The sequence below is a fragment of the Manis javanica genome, chromosome 8, assembly GCF_040802235.1.
Source record: "Manis javanica isolate MJ-LG chromosome 8, MJ_LKY, whole genome shotgun sequence".
In the NCBI taxonomy this organism is placed as follows: domain Eukaryota; kingdom Metazoa; phylum Chordata; class Mammalia; order Pholidota; family Manidae; genus Manis; species Manis javanica.
The window spans coordinates 71,942,711-71,960,844 of record NC_133163.1 but is presented as its reverse complement, the minus strand read 5'-3'; the positions used below and the strand labels follow the sequence as shown (position 1 = coordinate 71,960,844).

Sequence of the window (18,134 nt, the reverse complement as noted above, 5' to 3'; positions counted from 1 at the left end):
TTCTAAGGATGACTAAACTCACAAGTTTTCACACAAGTTTATCATCAGCCCCTTTGAGCAACTGAATATTTTCAAATACTATTAGATGTTAGAGGCATTTCATGTTAAATAAAATTACCTGAGAAATCTCAGATGAGGTTTAAACTTGAGTATGTGATTCGCATTCACCTGGACTGGACAGACTGGTACAAAGGCCTAAGCCAAAAGTAAACCGGCACTGGCCTAATGAGAATCTGGGAGTGACCTCATGAGAATTTTAATATGCTTCTAGTTCTTTGCCCATTTCATTTGGTTTTTAAGGAGATCCTTAATTATTGGGTGACCAAGAGACCTTACTGATAGATGACTATTGAATCATTTTTCCATTAAACAGAGCTTTTTCCTTCTGTGATCCTAATAGTCAATATGTACACAATCATTTGAATTGGACACAGTCAACATGTCTTGGCAGTGAAGAAGTCACTATTCATCTGTTCCACATTTTAAGTGCTCTATTTTTATCATAATACCTGGCTTAAGTTGGTTTTATTTTGGCAGATGCCTTCCTTAACTCACTATGAGGAAAACAGGAACACTTACCAAAAGAACACAGATTTGCAATTTTCAATGACAAGCAAACAAGCTTAACAGATGCTAGTATAGAACTCTGCTTGTTGCATGCCCTGAACTTCTGTGTCACAACTTCCAGCTTTCCATCTAGACTGTAAGTTCCCTAAGGCAGCATTGTAAATTGTATTATTGTCAAACATATTCACTGTCCCTCACTTCCAGGACCTGCTGATACAAGGATTATTCTTTCCACCTTTTTGACAATTGGCTTGTAGATGTGACTTAATTAGGCCAATGAAATGGAGTCAATGTACCATATGTGACTTCCAAGCAGAAATTTTAAAAGCTACCAATGATTCTGCCACTAGTACTTTCCCATTACTATGAGACCAGCATGAGCAGATAGGGGCTGTTCCATCAACCTAAATTATAAAATGAAGATTGACATGGAGCAAAGCCAACACTCAAAAAAAGAAAGAAAAAAGGAGATATAAGCAACAAATAAGCCTTTGTCATTAAAGGCATCTAAATTTTTTAGTAACTCTTTGTTACTGGAGTGAAACTTGCTTTAAGATGACTAACACAAGCTATATAATCTCAAGTCCTAGTAGAATGTATGATGCAAAGAATATATGGTGATACTTTGTTGAATGAACAAATGGAACAGAAAAAGAGATATTATTCATTGCAATATTCTATTTCTTCATAAACTACTGTTGGTACAGAGATAATATATTCTAGTCATTAAGATAAAGAATTCAGCTCCAAGGTGCAGATTTATTTAAGAGTAAATTGTTACTACCACTGGTCCTCTAAGAAAGCTAGCGCCAATTTTTATACTTGGAGATTTCAAGGTTTTAAGTATAGCAAAATATTCATATACATAAATTATCACTACTGCTGAATAAAGATCCCAGTTCTTAATTTTTCCTGCCTGGGAGCTTTGATAAAAATAAATGGTGTTTGCTGACTGTGCTTATCATACGTGACCACACATTTTCTAAGCAGAACATCCATCAGGCACCACTACTGCCTATGGGCGTCAGTGTAAGAGGAAATAATAGCAGTCAAGTTCGCCTTAAGTAGCCCTGCATTTAATTTTGGAAAGCTCTTTGAGTATTTTTATTTCTCATCCCAATTTAAATATGTTAAAAATATTAGTATTTCACAATCCAACACAAGGAGTATCCTGAGGAACTTCTATGCTCCACGGTCTTTACAACCCCCTTTGTTACCTCCTTAGGACTGAATACTGGTTTCAGAGTTTTACCTATTTCACCTAGCAGTCCTATGTGGAGCAATCATCTACTCCAATAAAATATGATGCAGAAGTTTAACTGTGAATTTAAATAGCCCAGGATAAGGAAGAAATCCAGCAATCATATACTGAAGTCTGTCTGTCTGTCCAAATATATTTGGAACTAAGTTGGGGTGTCTACATGATCGGTCACTGCAATACTCACTCATGGTTAAGGACCGGCCACCTTGAAGACTCCTGCATGATCCCAGCCAGCTGTTAGCAGGCTTGCCCACCTCCAGTTGCAATCTGGAACCATAAGCAAGCGTAGTACTATGGAGCAGAAACCTATCTTTTTGGCTCTCTCTGAAAGGTCAGGAGCAGAGTTAACTGCCAGGAACACCATCTCCCTTCCCCTATCTTTCAACAATACTTAGTTGGAACAGAAGTAGGGCTGAACAAAGAGAAAAAAAGAGATATCTCTCCAGTCATATAGTAACATGAGTTACTGCTCTAGATAGGAGAGTATGCCTCTGGCTCTTATTAGTTTCAAAAAAACATAAGAAAAGGAAAGAAACCAGTTTGGTTTCAGATAATACCTATGATCCAGTTACCAGCTAATCATTTGAATTCAAAATATCTCATTTGGGGAAGTTTGACAATAACATGGATGCTCAATGCTCCTATTTTTGTCTGCTAACAAAGCACAATGAAGACCTTTTTTGGTACTTTTCCTTTCATTGTATTTCACTCATGATTGAAAGCAAGTAATTTATAATGAATGATGCCTTCAAGGTAGAGTGAGATTGCTACCTGCTTTTATAGCTGGAAATGGAAAAATTGTAGACATGGTAGGTAATAACTTACCTCATTAGTTTTTTCAAACATGTTTTAGGCAATAAGCATCTGATTTGAAACTTTTGTTGTATACAGAAACACCTTGGCCTTCAGAAGAACATATCCACTTTCAGAATACCCCAGCTTTTGACACCTGTCCTATTTCTTACATAGTGAATTAGAGCATTCTGAGTATGGTTTTACCTTCTACGGGATAATATGTATGTGCCACGTTGCCTTGTGCTTATCACAGAATCACATTTAATGAGAAAAAATCCATCTGTGTGGCTTGTGAATGGAACACAAAGGTAATTTTAGAGCATTTATCTGTAATTGGAGGGCCCCTGCCTATGAAGCTACAAAGACTGGGCGACCCTGCAGACTCCTGTTTGGAGAAAGTAACTGAAGTGCTCACATTCAGGCACTGTCAATATGTGAAAGTTTGCTCTGATGGGTGATTCAGGGAATAACAATAATGATGATAATGACAATGATGATCATAATGAAAGTGGGAGTATTTTTGGAAAACAATGTTCTGCCTCATTCAAAGCCAACAAAATAGGGACACCGAGGGAGCCTGTTGGGCATAGAAACTGTCTGCAAAGAGTTGCAGTTCCTGCTACCCTTCTCAGCCAACCCAGCCTCTGACTGAGCTTCCTCAACACCTACCAATATCCATGGTGCCCGAAATATTTATTTTTATCAAAAACAAAGCAAAGGCCACCTATTAGCACTATCTTGACTGAAGAGAAAATTCATTATCAGGGCTGCTCTCATGTCACCTTCTCAGTCGCTCTGTCAGGAGAGCAGTACCTCAGGAGGTTCTTTTCCTGGTTTTCAAGGGGGCCACAGTCCCTCCTATATTCCTAGGGCTGTAGATCTGAAGAGCCTCCTTATTACTGAGAAGGCAATTTTAGATTCCCAGCAAGTAATGAGAGGAATGCAAACATAGTGAGGGAGCTCACATTGACACCAGACATCGGACTAGGGAAACAGGGAATGATTCGCACATTCTGAGACTTAGGTAGAAAAGTGACTTCATGTTTTACACAAAGAACCCAAAACAAATTATCAAGTTACTCTTTTTTGGCTTTCCAGCATCCCTCATTTCTCCTTCCTCTTTGGAAAGTTACACTCTTCACCTGGCCTACACCACTACCTGCTCTTGGAGGGCTATTCTCTCATTCAGCTTTCAGGATAAGATAATAAAATCCAGAACAGTGGTATGATTAATATAACCATGTTGGTAAGGAGTCAAGCTACAAGGCTAGATACACCTCCAAGAAAGGCCTAGAACATTCTCATGATGTCAGAGGCAGTAGTCCTCTGCTTTTCCTTCCTTTTAATTTGTTCCATTAAAAGCACTATATCAAGAACAAATAAATTTTAAAACTCTGATTATCCCTCAGACAACGTGGCAAATGTATTGCTACTCTGTCAGGCATTTACTCCAACAACAGCTACTCCCCACAAGCTATTAAATTATCACTAGGGGCTAAGAAAGTGGAATGATCACATTTTTGTCCTCTTGGGATTTTGTCCTCTTTGGGAGGTAGGATTAAAGTCATGGATAAGCCACCAGCAAAAGACATGCACATGGCTCTGATTAAGTGTAAAATGGGTTGGGTGACATGGTTTCAGGAGCTCAGAGGAGTACAAGTCTGAAGCACAACAGACAAGACCAAAGTAGAGTAGGTAGTTCTGGCAAGAGAGAACAGTGGGGTAAGTACCGTTATGGGAGAAATAATATAGGCAAGATGAGAAACAGGAAGACTCTCTTGTGATTAGACAGTGTACTTAATAATTAATTGAAAGTTTATACAGAGAAGTAGCTAACATTAAGTTGGAAAGATATATTTGGACCAGATGATTTAAGGACTTAAAGTCATGAGTTATAGTAAATTTCCACTTACAGTGCAACTGATAAGGAGGAAAGAAGAAATGAAGAAAAATACATGCATACATACATATATATATATATATATATATATACACACACATGTGTATATACATGTGTACTCTTCTGCCCCTTGTTTTAATAAAAACATTGTTGTGATATAAGCATAAAAATGGTACAATACAGTCTAAACAAAAATTATCCTCCAATTTATGACAGAATACTCTTCTGATCTTATTTATATGTTTACTTAAATTTAACTAAATACCATTTATCAAAATTGTATACATGTCTGAACTTTTATTTACTTAGATGCTTAAAAGTTTTAAGAAGCATAAACAGGGATGGGACCTTTTTAAGATTGTTGAAGACACATACAGAGCAAAATATGATCCCATAATTATAAAAGCAAATGGAAACTTTGTTGTAAAATCAAGGGAGAATATTGAAAAAAAAGGAAAAGAAATGAGGAGTGAAACAGCACTGTAAAAGTAATTGAACAGATCTAGTCAATGCAAATAATCACCAAACTACAATATATATTGGAGAATAAACTAGAAATATGTAATTTAGTTGTTGACATTGCCATATACATGCTATGGAGGAATGGATCACTGAATTATTGGTCTTATATGAAAAGTTTTTTTAATAATGAAAGATGCAAATACATGAATGAATATTTTATTGATAATGATTAAGATCTGCTAGAATGGTATATGTTACACTAGCTCTAACTGTTTAAATCTTTAGGAAGCTGTAGTATAGATTGTTGTCAATAAATGTTTTATACCATGGGATTTAAATTTGGTCTTCAATTTTTAATGTATCCAATAATTTGGTGGAGCTTTCTTGCAACACTGGAGTCTCCAAGCAATGGAGAAAAACAGGAAATTTTAAGCAAAAGTGACGTGGAGAAAACCAGACTTTAGGAAGATTAGCCTGAGAAAATGTTGCATAAATTGGCAAAGAAATGACTAGATTCTCCCTGGACTGAAACCACCCTCATTAGCCAACCCTTAGCATTTTCCTATCATCCCCATCAGCATTCCAGTGACACTCCAACTCTTTTGTTCTATCTAAATTCATATTTGCCTCAGTCCTATTGGGGAGCAGCAATTTGTATAAGCTAGTTTTAAAGAACTACAGACTGAATTTCTTTTCACTCCTGCCCCTGACTTTTCCACAAGATATATGAACGTGAAGTTTAAAGCTGCTCTCCAGCTCTCGGCGGTAGTAACTGCATTCCCTATTACTGACACTATCTTAGCATCAGTGGAGAATATACGAGGCTGCCAGCTCTTTCTTCTCTTCTGTCTTTGATCACTGCTCCTCTAAATAATATAAGAGATTTTCAGGATTGAGCTTTAGTGTCAATTTATCATAAAAGAAGCACTGTTGCTTGTTATTGGTTCAAGCTGCATTCCTACGGAGGCCTATTTTTGTATCAAAATTATTACCAACCTGGTAAATGATGAGGTTTTAGTGTTTTCAAATGATGTTGCATCACGGGGAAAAATCCATCCAAAGAATACATTTAAGGCATCAAGCCTTTGAAAGTTCTCTAGACTAAGCAATCTCTAGTTTCCCACCTCCAGACTGAATGTGAGAAGATTCTTTTAATTTAAGCTTTTAAGTTTCTATTCAGTTCCCTTAGCAGAAGGTAGGGAGGGGAGAAAGACAGAAGCTTCCAAGGAGACCTGTATCTCTTTTGCATAAGAGGAACCAACCAGTAGTATTAGTTTAAACTATACATCTTTACAAACTAGTCTATGTGAGAGCTTTCAACCTAACCTCATATGACACCAAACTCTGAGTTCCCTGTAACTTTTAAATAACAACCGTTAACGTGAAAATGAAAATGACTAAATAATGGAGACCTCCATAATAATGGAGTATTATCATTATTATAAAAGGACACAAGGTAACAGTCCTTTTCTACCTAGGAGATACAGAGGAGCAAACTACTGTTAGGGTTTTTATTAATTTTTAGCGACTCTTTCCTTTCCTCCTCCCTTCCTCCATTTTGTTAAAAGATAAACTGAGGTATATTAAAAAGGTCAAGTGTTTATTTCAGAGGTCAACATTTATTTCAAAAGTCAATTTGAATTGGATAGCACCAAACCAGAAGTGGTTAGTTCACCTACAGTAGCTCAGAGAGACTTTATTATAGAGAAAAGATGGAAGCAAAGTAATTTTTGATTGGCTATGGCTTGAAGTCTAGTTGGCTATTTGTGATTGGTTGTTCAAATCATTTCGATTTTGTAACCTTGAAGCATTTATGATTCACATTTTGGTTCTCTTATACTGGCTTCCAGGGCATTACAGCCACGTTAGGCTAATGGCCTCCTTGTTTAATTAGTTTAATCCTTCCTTCTTTCCATAACATTAAGCATTGAAGATTTCCTAAGAAGGACTCTCCACCAGGGAGTGCAGAAACAAGTTAGCATATAGATTTCGAGATGTATCCTCACCACACAAACTCATTGCTCTGTTCATTATGCCACCTAAGAAAATTCACTTCTCATTCAGACTAACCTCCATCTGGTCTAAACAGCATCTCAGCTGGTGTTGCTTTCTGTCTAATGAGAAAGAACCTCAAGGTATATATGGTAATGGATTTTCATGTATTTTTGTCAGCTCATTAAACACTGAAATTTTTCTACAATTCAATGAAGGGAAGAGCTAAAGAAGTTAATTCACCATTCTTGTATTCTTTCATTTTTATAATGTTTTAAAACTGCTTTAAATGCTTTGTGTATCCAGATTGATAAAATGCTTAAAATCAAATTTCTACTAATTCACCTACCATTTAGTAACAATCAAATTGTCTATAAAATGCATTTTAGAACTGGAAAGTCAGCAAGTGCATTATTTAAACCATCTAAAGATATAATTTTGGTAGAAAGATACTATTTGGGAAGGGTTGAGATTTATTAAAGTATTGTTTTTCATTTACCACAAAGTTTGAAAGCTGTGAATTTGGAATATTCTCAGCAGAAAAAGAATGAAAAAAAGGCATTGTTTAAAAGAAGAGCTTGGGTGTTGGGTGGAATTTAAAACGTGGTTTGAATTTGATTTGTGACCTCAAGAAATAAGGAAAAAAAATCTAGTGTTGGCTTCTAATCAGTAAGTAATTCACACTTCAGACACCTTAGCTGATCCTTGGTGGACTGGATATCTTTGAACAGATTCCTAAGGTCTCATTAGAGCTTTATCTTCCTAAAAGTGAAATTGTTTGCCAGATATGAAAGAGAAGGCACAGAAGGAGCACTGGGGAATATGTGGTCGGCAAGTAAGTTCCCAACTGATCAAAGACTTTAAATGGGGCTAATTGGTATATGGAAAAATGCATTACATCCATAAAAAAGTCTAAAACTTAGATACAGTGTAGGATAGTACATGACTACTATAATAGCAGAAGAGAGGTTTTTTTTCCCATATATTGTCAGATAACAATATCAGGAAGTCTAAGAGGAAAAAATTAATTTCTCATCATCTTTGAATATATGCCAATCTATAGACAAGGCAGTAAAGTCAACTTGATATTTTGAACAAGGAAGTAAATTTTATCTCATATCCTCTGAAACTTGTTGACAAGATTCATGTTTATCATGAGGCAATGGAATATATAATCTCTTCTAAAGATATAGTTTTGGTAGAGAGATATTATTAAGGATAGCAAGATTCTCTGCTGCCACCGCCACAACAGAAACAAGCCATTTGGCCAACAGACCTAAGAAGGTTTTTTTGACCTACTGATATTTCCATGACCCTGGATTAGGTAATGTCCCATAGCAAAGCTTACAGAGAGGTGATTTCACAAAAATTTTATTACTATCTGCCAATAATTCCTGAGCCTCCTCTCAATATAACCTTCTACCAATACGACCTTGTCACTATATATGGATATGAGGAGTCAAGGGAAAAACCTCGCTGAAAAACCATCTTTCATATTCTAAACAGTCCATGGCAAGAGTCCTTTATTCTCCATGCCTACTCCCAGCAATTAAAAAGATATTTAGAAAATAGGGCAAAAGATAGCTCTTTCTTTCTCTGCTGTAGCCTTGTTTATGAAGTGTATGAGGGCAAAGGATTCAGGGCAAGAATGGGAAGAGGATTTGACTGATCATGTTTGTTTGTAAGAAGCATTATAATCCAGTTAAATGGGAAGAAAAAGTAAAAGAATAGCCAGTTAAATATAATATCTTACATTTTCTAAAAAATGAAGGAATTAATAAAAATTAAGTCCTTAGCAGAGCATGCGCCATAGTAGACACACAACAAATGAGAGCTTCCTACCCCCATTTCCCTTTTTCAGATACAGTCTCCAAAATGAACAGAGGCAAGAAGTGTCAACACTGAAAAATTAAAACAAAAAAAACTGAAATTCCTAACTTTTTGATATTTACAATATCACCAAAGACCAAAGAAGTAATACCACAGAAAAGTCTATATGGGATATTATTTTGTAAACAAGCAAAACAAAACAGATTAAAAGTACAGGAGGTTACTAGGAAGTGATAAGGTTAACTAGGAATTCATAATGAAAAAAGATAATAACACTTAATGGCTGGACTTATAAATAATAGAGTAAAAATATGTGACTTTAGAATTAGGAAGACCTGGACAATTTCATCTCTTGAGTGGAAGTTTTTTTTCAGCGAAATAAAAATGCCACTTACTGATCAAATGAGTTTGATATTAGGAAGAGGATCTAAGTACTGACTGGTTTGTTGGTCATGAACAAGCTAGAATACAAGCAAAATAGATAATTGAAGATGAATAGAAAGTTGTCTACACAAAATTTAAGGAGTATCATGGTGTTAGGTTTCAGAAAATCTGTTGGAAAGGGGTTTATATAGATCATGATGCAGCTGAAAATCATATTGATGGATTTGACAGGATAATATCTGAACAAAATAAATGGTCAAGATGTTTAGGTTTTGCTCTATGCAATTTTTTCTGTTTTGTTTTTTTAATTCATCATTATCACTGAACCATCAACAACTTACCTTTCTCTTTTTTTAAGTCTTACCTTGTGGTGGTTCCAACACCCTACCCTTAGGTAGCATGCTTCATAGATGTATAACACTGAAGCATCTAGAGTTAAAGCCACTCTTCATGCTATTGATATTGATAGAGGCTTCCCTTTCTTCTTCCCACTGTTCACCACAGGTGGCATTTTACCCCTCTGTCATTTCTTAATGCAATTATATCCAATTACACAAGACAACAAAAAAGTGACAACACATCCATTCTCAGAAAAGCCATGTGGGATATGGTCGTGGCACTGAATACAACTAATGGCTTACATCAGTCCAGGATAAAAGGGAACGCAACAACTTTAAGAAAAACTTTACTGGTTCAGACTTTAATCTTTTAGGTTTTGAGGATTCTGGGATACTGTTTAAACAAAACTATTTAAATGTCTAGGTTCAAATGAGTTATATTTCATGGGCTGAAATAATTTGCAGATGCCATTTATGTCACTCTTTAGTATATCTAAAAATTAAGGATATTTAAAGATGATTAAGACCAGAAATTAAGGAAAATTCCAATCTCCAAATGGAAGAAAAGTACATAGCAGACAAACAGCTACAGAACAAATGAATTTTGCATTTCAGAGACTTACTGATCACTGCTTAGCCCCAGGACTCTTCTTAAATTATTTGTCCTTCATTAGCAGACCCAAGACTTGAAATCCATGTGCTCTGACTCTACTCCCTCACTCTGAGCTGCAGGTTCAAACAGGTCCTAGGTCAGAGAGAAAACACACTACAGTAGGCACAGGGGTGCTCATACAGTCATAGCAAACTGCCTGCTTCATCCTCCCTGCTTTTTCCTTTGGATTGTTACACCATTACAATGTGGAAGCAATGAGTAAATTATTCCATATCTTGGAGAATAAAATAGTTAAACGTGTACTAAACAATTGTTTCCTTTATGGGCTTTTGCATGCTACCCAGTGTTGAATAACAGTGACAGCCCTAAATATGCTGTTACCTTTTTTTATATCAATAACTTAAATAAAAACATAAAACAACATTTATAAAGTATGTAAATGACACCAAATTATAAGACATGACTAAATAAAAACTGGACCAAAGTAATAACATTTAATGAGGATAAATGTTAATGTTATTTGGTCCCCAAAAATGTAGGTAAACTCATTAATGTGAATAAATAATTTAGCCCAGGATTATTCCAGACAAGTTAATGCCCTTAACAGTATCTTCAGTCAGTAATTTTACACTTTTAAACCATTGGTGACAGCTCATTATTGCCAAAAGCAGCCTATGCCACTTTTGAAAAAAAATCTGAAAGACAATTCTTCCTAATATGGAGTTCAATTTTGCCTTATTTTAAAATACATCAATTAGCTTTATTTCTGCCTTTGTAGCAGCTTTTTAAAGAGAGCTCTCAAAAGAAATAGCTATCAAGTAATTTCTTCTTTATGCTGCCTTCCCCCTTCCTTTGACAGTCCTCACAGAGTTAGTGTAGGAAGATAGCCAGACATGAGCAGGGAATGGGGGTGGGAACTTGGCCAGCCGTTGTACACACGTAGTTGGTGGTTATGTTTTATACATTCCATGTAAGCTGTTCTCTCAGGATGTGGGGAGTGAGAATGTAGGTAACAGACCAGCCGAAACCAGCTAGTTCCAATGTGGAGAAAAAGTTAACTCAAACTTCACCCCAAAGCTCAGCATACTCTCATTACCCCGTGACACTGATGCCAGAGTTCTTGTTTGTTGAGTCGAAGAATGAAATTAGCAAACAGTCAAAAGTAGGAGAGCCAGGGAGACTTCTATTGAGAGATATAGTGAGAGAATAGAGCTCCTGGCTCACACCAGGAGGGGACAAGAGAGTCTGGGGTGGTGCATTGTCTAGGGGATTTATAGACAGTTGAGGATTTTGGGGAACTGAGGGCTTAGGGTGTGGACTTGTACCACCTGCCCTGCCCCTAAGTTGGGCTGGGTTGTTGTTTGTTTGCTAGGGCTGTTTCCAGTGAACTCACAGGTTATGCTGAGATACCCATGCAGAACACTCAAACATTCCTGGCCTTTTGACATTTAACTGATCTCACTGAAGATGTCTATATTTCTAGTACAGTATCTTTACCCTAGAGAATTAGTGTGACCTTGACTTTGCATAATGCTGAACACAAAGTTTCCATAGGGACTTTACATTGTTACATTGCTTTGACTGTAAATACCTTCTCTTGCTTTTTCCGGAGGCCCTCACCCTACTCTGTCTAAGCCCATGGTCCCTGTCTCAACACTAATTAGCATGGTGATTTGACGCCCCTTGTGGGGGAAGACTGCCATGACAATTCCAGTGAGAACCAAATATAGCCCAAACCGCCCCCAACCCACCCATGGTGAGGGTGAAGCAAGCCTTAACTCCAAGAATACTCTGCCTGCTCCCTTTAAAACCTATTCCCACTTAAATATTCATCTCTCTTTACATAAAAAAGCTCCCTACTGTCTCCTCAGTATGACTCCCTCAGGGCTCTGCCCAGATTCACTCTCGTGCATGTACTTCCTCATTTTTTCAACTTGTATTTCCCAACTCCTAAAACGCAACCAAATTTGTGTTCATCCTTGCTTTCTTCCACAAAGACGGAGAACCCCTAACAATAGGACAATACCTTAAATCTCTAACTATTCTATAGTGTATCAATTTGTCTTAAAGTGTAGGATGCTGAAATTAACATACTCTTGGTGTGAGCTTCTAAGCACACAATAGAATGCTTATTTTATGTCCCCTCTTTGAACACTTTCTCTATAAATACAGTCTTTTGCTACACAAAGGCAGGTTAGGAAAGTAAAAGGGAATACATATGTGAGAATGTCTGAAGTTTTTAACTGATTTCAAGCTGCTAAAAAACAAAATTTAAGCAAGTAAATTTGAGGATCTAATTGGTTTTATTAAGCAATTCATGAATCAGGCAGCATCCCATCTAGCAAGTAGAGAAATGCTCCAAAGTGGAAGGTTTTTATAGACAGGAGGAAGGGGCATACCATTATTAGCTAGGAGATCAGGAATTGTTTCAGGTAAGGTCACCATCTCTTAGGAGGAGCTGGGGATCTCATGCAGATGACCTCACTAAGAAATTCCAAATTGGATGGTTTAAATTCCCACTCCTGGGAGAGGCTGAAAGTGCAATTAGACCGGGCATAAGCCCCAGTCTGGTGACTGGGCCTAGGAGAACTGACCCCATGTTGGGCCAGTGTTTTTCTTTTTAACAAAGCTTATGAAGAGGAGCAAAACATTTCTCTTTGGCATAGGGTTTATCTTGAGCTGATTCTTTTTAGTAACCACAGACATAGGAAAAGCTCTGAAAATCAAGTGCAAGTTACCTTTTGAGGACTTATTTACATTAATAAGGGAAATCTGCCTCTCTGTACTTGGAAGACTAACACTGAATCTCCAGAAACTTATCAATGGAGAAGGCAAGGACTTAGAGCTGCGTAACAATCACACCCTTGTTTACTGTGCTTTAACTGAAAATCTCTCCAAATTGGCTCCCCCATCCCCTATATCTTTCTTTTTATTTAGCTGGGGATCATAATGAAGATAACGGGTTGGGCCATTTCAGAGACTTACTCAATTTTCCAGGTCTCTACCATGTAATAGAGTAGGTACACGTTATTAAACATCTGTTTGCCTTTTGAAGCATGACACCTGGAAGAGAATCCTTTATTATGGTCATTCCATAAGGCAGAACTAGATGAATGGATGAAAGCTACAGAGAGGCAGAATTTGAAATAGCTCCTCTGAGACATGGTAAATTCATAGTCACTGCAAGTATTCAGGTAGAGGTGGATTTCTGCTTAGCAAGAATGTGTTATGCATTCAAGCAGTAGGTGCCACTTTGAGTAAATCTCTAATTTCCCTTCAAAAGCTAAGCTGCTATGGTTACTAATACCAAAATCCCCAAATTCCATCAGTACAAGAGAAAACTAGGTATTTGGTAGTTAGATAACATAGAGGCAGTAAAAGAAAGCTATACATTTGTCATGCAACATTCCTGTAAATCACAGAAGAAAGTGTCCTGGGCTTGTCCGCACCATTAGTCCGTCCTTCCCCATGGTCCGCTCTGATGATTCCCTCTGGCAGGTAATTTCCTACCAACCTCTTCTAAGACTTTTGACCACTCTGTCCTTGTGTCTGATGCTCCCAGAAGCTCCAATTGAGGGAAGCAACAGGGAGGACCATTTAATTTCCTCAAGTAATTATCTAACTATTCTGACCTCTGGAAGCCCTTCTGATTTTCTATATTAACTTTTAATTTTTTGATAAAATATTATATGTCATTTAAATCACTAAGAAAAATTATGTGTTACTATACATCCATACATGTATTTAATCAAGCATATACAAACATTAGTCTCAAATGTCACTCTGAAGTCATTTCTCAAAGCAGGCAAAAGGCAAGATTTTTCACTTTTCTATTCTTATTTGTGAATTAGAAATTAGCAAAATTGGAATTTAGTGGTTAAAAATTGTAAGAAACTAAGCAGATGATAAATTGGGTAGGCCAGTGAAGAATAAAAGTTCTGAGAAACACTCATGTACCTAAAAGACAGTGTTTTAACATATATATGTATGTGTGTGTGTTTGTGTGTGTGTGTATAACAGACATCATTATATATACTAATTTTTAAATATTACTTGCTAAAGAAATATCACAGTTTGTACTTAATATACCTGTTTTTTTGTTTTAAAATTATGGTTTGGTGTGAAACAAGTATTGAAGGTACTTCTTTCTTCTTTCCAGTAGAAAAGAAAAAAAAGAACTGCAATAATAAGTAGTTATTAGATTTAACATTAATGATGTAAGAGTCTTCATAAGGTGAGAAAAGCTGAAGTCATTATTATAAGTGTCCTTTCTCTCTCTAAGCATCTTACCCATGTCTTGGTCTGTAATTAATAAGAAGACAATAAAGATTATAATTAATAAGGACACAATCCATATAAAGAGGAGTACTTATGGAGACAGATTTTTGGTTACCTGACCATCAAACTTCCAAAAGTGTGTACTGGTGAAAAATACTGGAGATGTGAGGTATAAAAGGGAAGCGGAGAACTGAGGAATGATTTTCACATTCTGACAGCTCTGCTTTGCTTATTTAAGCCAACAACAAAGGAAAATGCCACTGTTCTGCTCAAACATCTCAGCTAACAGGTGTTCTCTGGATGAACAATTATTTAATTCTTATTGGGATGGTCAGTAAGACAACAGAACATGAAACTGGGTTAGTTAGTGAAAAAGTTGGCTGTTGTGAAATCCATGCGCTCATATTTTGTTTCTAAGACTGTGTGTCAATAGTGCACTCTCAATTGAATTAGTAAATTTAAATGAATTTTACTGAAATGCTGACTCACCAAATAATTTTGTGCAATGACATAGATTGTTTGCCTTTGATATATTTGATGAAACAGTGACACTAAGTGATCTGGGTTCCATTAAACAGAAACATTTTCCAGAACAAACACAACAAAGAGAAATAAGAAAATCTGAAAAGGGACTTGTAATGAACCTGAGATTCATCAAGGTGAAACTCATCACTTTAGTGACAGGAATGGCTGTGTACACACTTAACATCTAAAATTACTGGAATTTGTTAAGCAGGGGCTACTTTTGTTAGCTCAGAATAGAATCATCCTGGATACCTGTGGCAAAAACTTAGAGATTTTTTTAAATACCAGTAACTATTTATACGTGACATCATTGTTTATATTCTTATGAAAAAGAAAACAGGAAAAATAAAGGAATATCTGCTAATATTCTATTCAAAATTAGTAAGGTAGAAGCCTGCAGCCTTATTTTCCACATAGCATGATCAACAAGGTAAGATCCTGAAGCTAAATTATGTTCTAAGCACACTGCAAAATAGTATAGAACATCCAGAACATTAGTCTCATCTATGCACTTTTCACTTTACCTCTGCTCCTTCTCTTGTCTCCTCCAAGTCCTGAATGCTTGTGATGTGTGGCAGAATCTGTTCAAAGCCAGAAGCACATGTCTGTTCACTGAAGCACATTACAACATCCTCAGAGACCTCTACTGCCTCTCAGTTCCCTTCTGAAACCATTACCAAATACTCCTTCTACCTCTTGACTCTTTCAGCTCCAATTTTGCTTCTGCTAATTTCATCCCCAGACAAGCACAGACCATGATCTAGTGGTTAGAGCATGAGGTGTGGCAGGAGCTCATTGGGTGTCTTCTGTTTCCTGCGTGGCCCTGGGTGAGTTACTTAGCCTCCATTGCCCCCACATGAACCTGAGTCTTAATAATACCCACCTCACCAGGGGTTATGAGAATTCATTAATAAACTATCATTATCAGTCTTCATTATGCACCTGTGTGCAACCCAAAACAATCCCTCTTGTTCTAATTGAGCAGTACAGTGTGTGTTTTTTCCTGTGGTTTTATTTTTTATGTGTGGGGAGGGACTATTGTGTGTTCTCTCTACTCCTGCTCAAGACAGCTATTAGGACCAGACTATGTCGTCTGGGTAATTTGGCTTAGTGGAATTTTTTAAGTCATGAGGCAACCTAGATGCTGACACTGAGAAATTAAAATGATGATTATTAGGCTGGGTTCCCATCCATTGCAAGCCGATGGGCTCATTTTTCTCTCTTTAAAACTGCCAGCTACCTGGCCCCTTTGCTTCTCAAAGCAGCAAAGTTTTAAAGAACCAAGGAACATTATCCAAGCCACAGTGCAATAACTCTAATAAACTGCACCTGTGGATGACTCTCTGGTTTATTTATATACTGTATCACAGGTCATTAACAGAAAATAACCCACTGAGATACAACATTCTTGTTTACAGTGAGGTTCTGGTGGTGACAGCAGGAATATAAAACACAAAATCAACAGGGAACACTGAACTAATAAAAAGACAAGGGTCTATAAAGCATAGAAAAAAACAAAGCCAACTGTGCAGGCAAAAATAAAATAAAATAAACTTCCATCATAAAACAATCAAAAGCTATGGTATATTTATAGAGACCAGGGAACCCAAAGACCCACAGAGCTGGAATATTTATGGGTGTCAGACTGGAAGTCAGGAAATCTGTGTGCTGTTGAGAGTGAAGGCTTGATCAGTTGGATATACCCGTAGGAAAACAGATTTGTTTCCCTTTCTTCTGGTTATCCTTATCAAACCTTCCAGCCAATAAGCCTTCAGATATCTTGGTTATTGGGTTCTGGAATTAACCTTTCAAAAAGTTAATGTATGTTGACTTTAGAAGACGCTTGCTATGAGATTTTTATGCTAAAAAGTAAAATTTTGATGACACTATCACTCTTATACCACTTTTCTACCTTTATTGCTAAGAACTGTGGAGACTTTCTTTACAAGCTGCCGATCACTGGTAGGTAGTATAATTTTAGGTTTTTTGAGACCATTCACCTTGATAAAGTTTCCCTGCTCCTGAATCACAGTATTTGAACTTTCATAATTTTGTATTTAATGCTGTATCCCTCTAACTACTCATTTCTTAAATGTGTACACTTTGAAGATGAATAATGCAAAATTCACAACAAACGTTATTACAATAAGTATTTAGGTGATTCTGGAAGAAAAGGAAAAGTGTAAGGAAATGAAGGAAGGTAGAAAGGGAAGGAGGGAGACAGAGAGAAAGGAAGACATGAGAGTTGGACTCTGAAAAACATGCATTTTACTCCTCAATCATTCCTAAGACTAGTTTAATCATAGCCCTTTCAATGTGGATATCCTGAAAGGCAGAGAAATACTTTCAAGTGGCAGTGATGCAAACAACACTTGATTTTAATCAAATTGTCTAGAGAGTTGTTGCATGACAATTCTTAATTATGTCCAAGACCACCTGAAGTTAGTCTTACTGCTTCCAGGTTTCTGTATTTTTGCCTCTTCATCACAGGTATCTAGTTCTTTAAAAATATTTATTTCCTACTGCATACAAAGTAAAACAACAAATGAAAAGAATAAAATAGGCCCTGTCTTATAGGAATTTGTCATCTATTAAGAAAGTAAATGCCATGAAGGCATAGACTGTTTTTTCACTACTGTATCTCCAGCACTTTGAATAATGCCAGGCACATGGCAAATAATCAAATGTGTTAATGAATAAGTAAATGAACAAAACAGAAGAGAAATGACATTAGGGCATAGAAATCTAAGTATAAAGAGACTGTATATAAAAAGTCTAGTTAAGTGTCACATATAATTTCTAAAAAAACAATAGCTGTTAACTTTTTTTGAAATGGAAGCTAATATTATTGGACAAGTATTTCTGTAGGAAGTAGCAACATCCTGGCTCAACAAGAGAAGGTTGCTTTAGGGTGGATAAAGATTAGCAAGGGAAAGCAATCTAAGTAGAGAAAAAAATCATATTATCTGGAGAATGAGATTAGAAATCAAAAATCCATAGTACCTCATGCAGGTAAGTTTTACTAATATCTATAGAACAATCATTAATCAGCCATCTCCAATATTGGAAGTCTTTATAAAATGCCATTTTTAAGATGATACAGAATCTTTAGCTAATAAAAGCCACAGATACTGAAAATAGGCCAATCCTTATAAATTCATTAATTATTTACATGCAACTTTGGATCCT

General features: G+C 36.5%; 1 long non-coding RNA gene across 2 annotated transcripts in view; it reads right to left on the bottom strand.

Moving 5' to 3' along the window:
• LOC118967781 (uncharacterized) overlaps positions 1–18,134 on the bottom strand; it is a 135,489-nt gene that overhangs the window by 47,586 nt on the left and 69,769 nt on the right. The window contains exons 1-2 of one of the 2 annotated variants that reach the window (XR_005055009.2): positions 15,470–15,645; positions 10,153–10,274 (exon numbers count right to left, since the gene is read on the bottom strand). This is a non-coding gene — a long non-coding RNA (uncharacterized lncRNA). Of the gene's footprint in view, positions 1–10,152; positions 10,275–15,469; positions 15,646–18,134 lie in introns of those variants that run through there. The other variant, XR_005055010.2, reaches the window with a different exon arrangement.